Source organism: Mustela lutreola, chromosome 9, assembly GCF_030435805.1.
Source record: "Mustela lutreola isolate mMusLut2 chromosome 9, mMusLut2.pri, whole genome shotgun sequence".
NCBI lineage: Eukaryota > Metazoa > Chordata > Mammalia > Carnivora > Mustelidae > Mustela > Mustela lutreola.
Window position 1 is genome coordinate 8,153,616 of NC_081298.1, and position 10,063 is coordinate 8,163,678.

General features: G+C 44.6%; 1 long non-coding RNA gene across 2 annotated transcripts; it reads right to left on the reverse strand.

The window, feature by feature from the left end:
• Positions 1 to 1,815: 1,815 nt before the first annotated feature.
• LOC131808000 (uncharacterized) lies at positions 1,816 to 6,986 on the reverse strand. Of its 2 annotated transcripts, none has more exons than XR_009344641.1 (3): positions 6,768 to 6,986; positions 4,887 to 6,277; positions 1,816 to 4,353 (listed from the first exon to the last, which is right to left on the reverse strand). It is a non-coding gene; the product is annotated as an uncharacterized LOC131808000 (long non-coding RNA). The 2 variants fall into 2 exon arrangements; XR_009344640.1 differs by having other exon boundaries at positions 3,309 to 4,353; positions 6,140 to 6,277; positions 6,768 to 6,985.
• Between the last annotated feature and the right edge of the window lie 3,077 nt (positions 6,987 to 10,063).

Below are 10,063 nucleotides of genomic sequence, written 5' to 3' on the forward strand. Positions count from 1 at the left end.
TGACCTGAGAGGAAGGCAGTCGCCCCAAGATTCCTTTTTTAAAAAAAAACTGTTTAGTAAAACAGGGGACCCTAGGGGAAGAGAGGAAAAAATAAAACAAGACCAAATCAGAGTGGAAGACAAACCGTAAGAGACCTTTTTTTTTTTTTTTTTAAGGTTTTATTTATTTATTTGAGAGAGAGAGACAGCGACAGAGGAAACACAAGCCAAGGGAAGCGGGAAAGCAGGCTTCCCGCTGAGGAGGGGGCCCCACGCAGGGCTCAATCCCAGGATCCTGAGATCAGGACCTGAGCTAAAGGCAGCTGCTTGACCGACTGAGCCACCCAGGCGCCCCAAGAAACTCTTCATCATAGGAAACAAACTGAGGGTTGCTGGAGGGGAGGCAGGTTGGGGGTGTGGGGTAACCGCATCATGGGCATTCAGAAGGGCACGTGACATAATGAGCACTGGGTGTTCTATAAAACCGAGGGATCGCTGACCTCTACCACTGAAACCAGTAACACATTCTATTTAATTAATTGTTTTAAATTTTTTTAAAAACGGGAAACAATAAAATACCAAACAACTGTTTCATTATTACAGTTTTTTCATAGTAGAATTTGACCAACCATGATTCCCAGTATCAATGAGGTCACTAACAGCAATATAATAAATAAAAAACACGTACTGAGAGCCCACCATGTTTCTGACGCTCTAAACATCCTGCATTTTCTCCATACATGACCCTCACATGGCTTTGAGAGGTGGGTGCTATCAATTAGCTTTATTTCACAGATGGGGAAACCGAGAAACGAAGATTTAAACATTTACTCACCGTCCTATGGTCTATAAGAAGCCCACAATTAGTCCTGGGGAGAAGAGATTCTTACCCTAAAAGCTCAGAGTACGAAGTGTCTCCAAAGTGGAAAGGGTGGCCGGTGCCACGTGAGCCACTGGGTGACAAAGGAAAAATACTACAACCTCTATTTCTATTTGCTTCTTATATGAAAATAGTAAGAAAGACCTTAGGCTTTCATCTCAATTGGACTTGGAGATAAATAAATCAAGTTTTAATGTAAGGACGGCCCAAGTATTGTATGCTAATCGTGCTTGGTTAGATCTCCCAATCCTGGGCTCTCTCCCCGTGTTTACATTCAGTGGTTGATGTCTGCCAGACTCAGCTGATTTACTGATTGTATTATTTACTTTTGCCTAAACCAGTTTTCCCCCATGGCAGAACTCTGTGACCATTATCTTCAGGCCCTGGTGATAGGCACAGGCCCTAAGCCTGGGCCTCAAGGCATTTTGTATATTGCCCTCTTATTGCCATTTGGGACTTTGAGATCATCAGGGGAGGAACTTGGAGCTACTGTACTGGAGAGACCATAGGGAACAGAGACAAGCCATCCTTGACTCGTAGACTATCCAGCTGGACAGGCAGCAGCCACGGGAGGGAGGCCATCCTTCATCATTCAGCAGCTGGACACAGATACACGAGGGAGTCCAACAGGGATCAGATTGTTTGACTTAATCTAGAAGAGTATGATCTAGGGAATAAATGGTTGGGGAAAGGCTGTGTAGAGGTTGGGGGGAGCAAGAGCAGTGTACAAGCAGGGGATACCCAGAAAATCTCTAGACCTTCCTTTCAATTTTGCCCTGACCCCAAAACTGCTTTAAAAATATACATTTTTAATTTTTAAAAATTAAAGTAATTTTTTTAAGTTACCACAGTTTGGTGCAGTTCATTATGCAGAAAAAGCTAACCAAAATACTGAGTAAAGATATTTAGATGGCCAAATCTTGCGTTGGCCTATGGGCCCTAATTTTATTTATTTATTTATTTTATTATTATTGTGTTTTTTGCCAAGGCCTAGATCCTCTCTCAGAGGCTTTGTGCTCTAAGGAAAAAAACAAAACAAAACAAAATACAAAACATTATCTAATTGCACTAGTTTCTGCATTAATTTTTTCAGTTTAAAAAAAAAAAAAACAACGTTTTTTTCCGGTTGTTTTTCACTCCTCGGATGATTTTTTTTTTTTTTTAATGCTCACCTCTCTCCCATAGGTATATGTTTCCTTGTTGTTTCTTCTATTACAGAAAACCCAGTGTATTTTACACACATGGTTAATTGCAGGGGTAATATGTACACAAGCAAAACTGTGGTTGGAAACTTTTAATTGGGCAGACAAGTGGCCACCTAGATGTTCAAATTAAATGGTTAGCCATTCAACCACTACTCTGTAAAGGCAGGGGAAATTTCTTCCACAGCTGTTCATGATCTCAAATGATGCCTAAAGTTGAAACTACACGACAGTTGCGGAGATGGGCTATTCCATTCACTTACTCATTCATTCATCAACACAGTTGTTGTTGTTGTTTTAAGGCTGGGTTTTGTTTTTTTTGTTTGTTTTTTGTTTTTGTTTTGTTTTTTTTTTTCAGATTTTATTTATTTATTTGACAGAGAGGCAGGCGGGGAGTGGGGGGAAGCAGGCTCCCTGCGGGCTCAATCCCAGGACCCTGGGATCATGACCTGAGCTGAAGGCAGAGGCTTTAACCACTGAGCACCCAGGCGCCCCAAGGGGTTTTTTGTTTTGTTTTGTTTTGTTTTTAAGATTTTATTTATTTATTTGAGAGAAAGAGCACAAAGGGAGAGGGAGAAGAAGACGCCTCCCACTAAGCAGAGAGCCCCATGTGGGGCTTGATCCCAGGACCCTGAGATTAAGATTGTGACCTGAGCCAAAGGCAGACGCTTAACCAACTGAGCCACCCAGGCACCCATTTAAGATTTTATTTTTAAGTAATCTCTACGTCCAATGCAGGGTTCAAACTCATGACCCCCCAAGATCAAGGGTCTCGGGCTCCAGCGACAGAGCCAACCAGGCCCCCCATCAACACAGTTCTTGATAGCCTACTGTGTGCCAGGCCCTTGGCCAGGGAGTGTGGGATGCAGCAGAGAACACACCCTGCCTGGTTCTTGGCATTATGGAGCATGGGTTCTACACACTGGAGGCTCTGACTTTTTGACCTTTCTTGGCTAAGGTCAAGTCTAGAAAGTTCTATGAAGCATCGACACTTTGAAGACGAAGGGACAAAATCAGAGCAAAAGCAGAATCTTAAAATGTTGTCTTGGCGATACTTTAGGATACCAAACAATTCTTTTTCCTGATAGTTTTGGTGTTTTTTTTTATCCCCCAGGCAATTATCTGGGGGGGTTTTTGGTTTTTGTTTTTTTTAAGATTTTTTATTTTTAAGTAATCTCTCCACTCAGCGAGGGGCTTGAACCCACAATCCCGAGATAGAAGAATCTCACATTCGACTGACTGAGCCAGCCAGGCACCCCTGGTTTTATGAATAAACAAAGAATATATTGTTTGGAGCCTTGAAGAGGCATCAACCACGTGATATGCTACTTGGGGGCCTGAAGCCAAACTCACATTCAGGGTAACTGACAACTTATATCAACCACCCACCTAACAGAAGCCCTTTGAAAGCTAACTCAAAAGAAAGTAAACTTTTTTTTTTTAAGATTTTATTTATTTATTTGACAGACAGAGATCACAAGCAGGCAGAGAGAGAGGGGGAACCAGGCTCTCCACCTAGCAGAGAGCCTGATGCGGGGCTCAATCCCAGGACCCTGGGACCGTGACCTGAGCTGAAGGCAGAGGCTTTAACCCACTGAGCCACCCAGGTGCCCCAAAAGTAAACTTTTTAAAAAAGAATTGAGACATAATTGACCTATTACACGATATTCATTTCAGATATACAATATAATAATTCGGGTTTTGTTTATATTATGAAATGATCATAGTAAGTCTAGTTAACATCTGTCCCCACACATGGTTATAAATTTTTCTTTCTGGTGTCGCAAACTTCTTGAAGATCTACTCTCAGCAACTTTCAAATATGCAATACGGTGTTATTAACTCTAGTCCCCCCCATCCCCAGGACTTACTCAGTAATCTCTGGTTTGAATTAGTTGGATGACTATCTCCATTTCCCCCATCATCATGCCTGGAAGTGGGTGAAATGGTGTCTAGATTGCTTCCTTCATTCAACAACTAATTTTGGCGCCACTGCACTGTTTGTGGTGTCGTCACCAATGCTGGGAATAGAGGGATAGAGCGGGGAAGAAAATGAGACAAAACTCCTGCCCTCCAGGAGCAGGCATTTTAAACTAAAAAGATGGATTAATACAGGAAATGAGAGCAGGGCCCCTGGGTGGCTCCGTCGTTAAGCATCTGCCTTCAGCTCCGGTCATGATCCCAGGATCCTGGGATCCAGTTGGGCATCGGGCTCCCTGCTCAGCAGGAAGCCGGCTTCTCCGCCGCCCGCTCCCCGGGCTTGTGTTTCATCTCTCGCTGCTGTGTCCCTCTCTGTCAAATAAATAAATAAAATCCTTAAAAAAACAAACAATATTTGGAAATAGGAAATGAGAAAAATACGTTATCATTTGAGTATCATAGTAAGCGCGGTCTGGGAGCGTCCATGAATTCTATTTGTGATATCTGACGCATGGGATTTACTGTGGGACTGCCAAATACTCCGATATAATCCGAATCATCTTTTTTTTTTAATAGTGAAGTGAATGCTGACCACAATTCTGTCTCTGTTCCATTCAGATGGACAGAATGTGCTGAGTTCCAACGAGCACGGGGAGGAGAGAGGAACAAAGGTGAAGAACATGGGGTTTCTGGGGGGCCCGGTCAGTTGAGCATCCAACGCTCGATTTTGGCTCCAGTCATGATCTCAGGGTCCTGGGATCAGGTCCTACATTGGGCTCCGCACTCAGCGCAGGATCTGTTTGTCCGTCCCCTCTGTTCCTCCCCCTGCTCGCTTTCTCTCTCTCATTCTCATTCAAATAAATAAATAAATATATATTTTTAAGGGTGAGGAACACATTTCGTACCCCAAAGAAGTGGCAGGTCCACAAGTAAACACATCACTTCAATATAACATGGTTGGTCCTTGGTAGAAGTAAATACAACACACGTGTTTTCTGGAAACTGTCCGGTTTCCTCTCGAAATATAGGAAGGAGTGTCTCGCAGAGGCATGGAAAGAACATTCCTGGTGGCTACAACGGCATGAGCAAAGACCCGCAGGCCAGCAGGGACTTGATGGCAAAGCCAGGAGTGGAGATAGGCAGCTCCCCGATATTCCCAGATCACAAAATGTAAAGTGGATATTTCCCAGAATATCCCAGCTAAGACTGCAAAAGCCTTTCTATACTGAATCCAAAGTTCAGCATCCCACAGAATTTACTTCCTTTTTCTTTTTCTTTTTTTTTTTTAATTTCTTAAGTAATCTCTAGAGCCAAGGTGGGGCTCGAACTCACGACTTCGAGTTCAAGAGTCATATGTCAAGAGTCACATGCTCTAAGGATGAAGCCAGGCAGGCCCTCCTAGTATCTGCTTTCATCGAACTCTCTGACAGATAAATATAATGCAGACATAAAACCATCGTTTCTTTACTCCCACTGAAATCTTTTCCCTTTTCAAAATCTTTTAAATAAAATCCCTCTTTACCATGGAATTCATTCTGTTGATTTAAGAAAGCTCTCTCCTAAAGAAAGGAAAGCCATCTTTGATCTCACTTGACAAAAAGAACTAATCAAACAACAAAATCTATGGGGGGAAGAAAGAAAAAAATAAAAAAGAAGCAAGCTTCTCTGAGCCACATCAAATATATGACAGAGAAAATGCTTTATTTAAATGCCGAAAACTAACACAAAACAGCTTGAAATGTAATCACCTCTCCTGAGTAAGTGAAACCACATGTTGATCTGACATGAGTTTCTAAGACACAATTAAAGGTCACTGTGTGTGCACACATCTCATTTCGTACTTGAGAGGCTTGAATTTGTCGTCGGCATGTTGGGCCACGGTGGGGCAGGTGCGGTGGGGCAGGTGCGCGGCCTGGCCCAGCCCACCGAGCTGCTCCAACGCCGGACCCAGGTAACAGACACTCCCCAGCCCAGGAGCCTGAAATCGAACCATCCCAGGAAACAGACAACCCTGATTTCAGCGGTCCCTACCCTGAAGTCCTGGGAGACAAGACCTAAACGCATTTGGCAATCCTTGCTAACTCAGAGCCAAGAGCCCTCCCACGGAAGTGGCTTTACTCAAAAATGAAAAACGCAGCTTCCCCTCGGCTCTGCTCACCTTTACCTTCACCAGGCTCCTGGGTCCAAAGGGAGAAGTTTGGGGGCTCCCCTGGGGAGCAGGGCTGTTCCAGCCCCAGGGTGGGGGGAGCCGCATTTGGAATGGTCTCCTTGGCAGCCGGCAGGTTTCAGTTCAAGACTGTTCAATGGAAAGACAGGGTATGCGGAAAGTGACTTTTAAAAAGAAAAAAAAACCAGCTCCCCGCAGGCCTGTCTCCTCTTTCCATACCCCTTTAAGGAAGGATGTGCCCCAGGAAGACTTCAAAGTGGCTCTTTCAGAAGGGAAATCACATCTAGAAAGCTTTTCTCAGAATGAGAAACAAATTATTTGATTTGAAAGAGGAGTAAATCTTCAGAGCAATGAGGGAGATCAAAGAAGAAGTGACCCTTTCCAGTGGAACGTGACTTTACTCTTTCCGCGCGCTCCACGCAGTTTGGAGATAGCGCGTTTGCTAGAGAATCAAAGTAAAGAAGCTGGTCTGCGTTCCAGAAAATCACGTGATCTCTCTCTCTCTCTCTCTCTCTCTCTCTCTCTCCCGCCCTCACTTCTCCCCCCCTCCCTATCTCTCTCCTTCCTCCCTCCAGCCAGGCTGTGCTCCCCAACCTCCAGCCAGGCTGTGCTCCCCAACCTTTACACAGTTGTCGTGGCCCCTGCAGCGTGTGGCGAGGTGCAGGTCCTGGCACACTTGGGTGAAATTCGTGGGCGGGGGAGACCCAACGGCAGAGAACAGGGCGACCCCAGAGAGCAGCCGAGTGGCCCTGGTCCCTCCCACTGCCCTGCTCAGCCCCCTCCCTGCTTCCTGTCCTCCGGGCTGGTGAGCCCACCCCACCACAGATGCTTAGGGAGTCTTGGAGTGTTTTCTTTGCATTTTTCATTCTTCAAGGTATACCTGAAAAAGTAAAATCTTAAGGCCAAACAACCCGCTCTCCTCCTCCTCCTACCTACCCCCCCCCCCCCCGCAAAAAAACCTTCGTTTCTGTTAGGGGTGAAGTCATCTGCTAAGTGTATTTTTCTTTCTTAAGTTTTAGCCCTCTGGTTTCCACCCCAAGTGCGAGTCTCAGTATACCTTCCCTTGATACAAATGTGGATGTTATCGAACAACGTAAATAGAAGAAGGAATTTAGCAAACCGAAAAGCAGAAAATTTTGACAATAAATCAAAAACAACCAAAAACAACCACCACTACCCAGTATCAATCCCTGGGTCTTCTCAAAGTCCGATAAAATTAAGACAGATCTTTGCCTGGAAAGGGTAAGAGAAACAGGGAGCACACTTACAACAACCTCAAGAATGGAAACAACTGTAATCCCACATAGAGAGCAGACTTTTACCTTCGTAGACAATATTATGTACCATTTGGTTTGAAAAGTATTACTTTTCCTTACCTGCTTGCTTGAGGTACTGTATGTTAAATGCTCACTGTAGGAAAATTGGGGGTGGGGGGGGAAGCAGGGGAAACACTGTTACTTTTCTCCTGGAATAACAATATCCTGGGGAGACAAGATGGGTGTAAGAGGGACGCCGAGGTAGCAGTCGGTTAAGCATCTGCCTTTGGCTCAGATCATGATCCCAGGACTCTGGGATCGAATCCTGCAGTCAGCTCCCTGGGCAGCCTGCTTCTCCCTCTGCCTGCTGCTCTCCCTGCTGTGCACCCTCTCTCTCCCACCCTATGACAAATAAGTAAATAAAATCTTTTTAAAAAGAGAAAAAAATAATAAAAATTAAAAAAATAGAATTTCATATATAGAAACAACATCAAGGTGTTAGAAGTTCCTGTCGTGGGTAAGTCATGATAAGGGTGAGATCAATTTTTTCAAGGATCACTGATTTTTTTTTTTTAAAGATTTTATTTATTTATTTGACAGAGAGAGATCACAAGCAGGCAGAGAGGCAGGCAGAGAGAGAGAGGAGGAAGCAGGCTCCCTGCCGAGCAGAGAGCCCGATGCGGGACTCGATCCCAGGACCCTGAGATCATGACCTGAACCGAAGGCAGCGGCTTAACCCACTGAGCCACCCAGGCGCCCAAGGATCACTGATTTTTAATATATTTCTAGACCCATACTAATTAATCCATTTCTAGGCTGAAGAGGGTCCCTACATGAGCACTCTTGGCAGTTTCTTCACAAATCACCTGAAAATAAGCACAAAAACAATGGCCAGCCTTTATTTATTATATGTATTAGTGTATGGGCTTCTCACAATGACGCGTAGGGCTTGATACCATCATGATACCCATTTTATGGATGGTGAAACTGAGGTGCGAAGGGTTGCCCAAGGTCACACAGCTGTGAGTCGCTGAATGGGGATCCCGTTTAAAGAGGACTGTGACTGTTGAGGATATGAAAACCTGAACATTATACCATACAGGAATCCAGCGAGTTCTTCCCTGACCCCTTTTTTAACTGGGAACCTTGCAATTTCACCCTGGGTCCTGTCCCTGCCTTACAAAGACGGCCCTTAGCACGAGTGGGTGTTTAAGGTGGGAAGAACATCCCCTGCCCTCAGGAAAGATGACTAAAGGATTTTAGGAAACTGAGGGAGTGGTGTCGGTTGAGGAGGTTTACCTAACCGGAAGTGGAGGGACCAAGAATAGAAAGCGCTCCCTCAGCCCAGATCTGGAACTTCAGAAACATTCTTACCAGTCCTCGCGGTTGTGAGGACTCTATCTCCGCCTCCTCTTAATTAAAAAAAAAATCCTTTTTCCTCGTTCTTTTCCTTGTCTCTTCCCCCCACCCCTCGCCAAAAAAAAAAAAAAAAATAGTGAATCCACCCAGAAGCCCCGACTGGCTGCGAACGCTGTGTTTGCATTCCAAAGGCGAGCTATTCCGGGAAGGTGTGGAGCAATGTTCTGGAGGCTCTGGATCCTTCTAAGCTCCTGTCATCCCTGTCCCTTTTCCCTGTCCCACCTCGGGAAGCTGTTCACGCCCTCTCACCCCTGGCGTCCTCTCCTCACCCAGAGACACGGGGCAGAAAAAGTTTGTGGGGTCCTGGGCCCAGGATCACCGAGGTCTACTTCAGGGAATATCCTGGAAGGGCAGAATTACGGTTCTCGGAGCCTCCTGTGGGGTTGTGAACTCCTGCAAGCCTGGGATGCAGGCCTTTCTCTTCTGAATAAAAAGACATTCAGGGAATACCTGTTCCTCCATGAGAAATTTTTTCAATATCCGAGAAACAGAAAACAGAAGAGCCCCTGCGAATGTCATTTGAGTTGAATGAATGGGTTGATGGAATTAACTGTTTCCTTTTCTCTCCCTCTCTGTCTCAGTTTCTCTTTTTCCCCTGAAAGGTTCTAGGTGTGCGTATTACCTGCTTCAGAACCAACTGCCATTCGCGGCAGGGAGGCTCGCTCTGGCTTTGAACAGCCCCTAATTGCTTTCTGTTAAAGGGCGTGTCCGTCCCCTTTGATGTGATAAGAAAAACACCAACCATTTTCCTTTCTTGCAACCATAACTCCAGTGCCTTTTTAAATAAACTTTTCTGCGAGCAGGGGGAAAAAAAAAATAACGATTCACCTGCATTTATTTTCTAAATTCTGTAGAGTTTGAAAGCCAGACGTGTTACCATAACTCAGATAAAGTTTTCTCTTTATTTTGTTGTTTTAAGTTAATTTGGTGCTTTCAGCTCCTTCAGAAATCCTTCTATGGGTAGAAAGATGCTTCCAGCTGACCTTTCCAAATCCTTTATAATAATGCGAGCTTTGTTGTAAATGTGAAATCAATCAAGAAGCAGGAATACATTAGCGGCCTGCCTGTGTTTTATAGTTTCCCCTTCTCAGGCTTGTTATTTTCCGCGGACACACATTGAGCAACTTGTTTCTGAATTAAAGTATTGCTCAATCTGCTTGCTTTCTTAAGAATTACATTAAACCACTAAACTAGGTACGGATGGGATCCTGGTTTTGAACAAGGCAGCAGTGAACTTTTA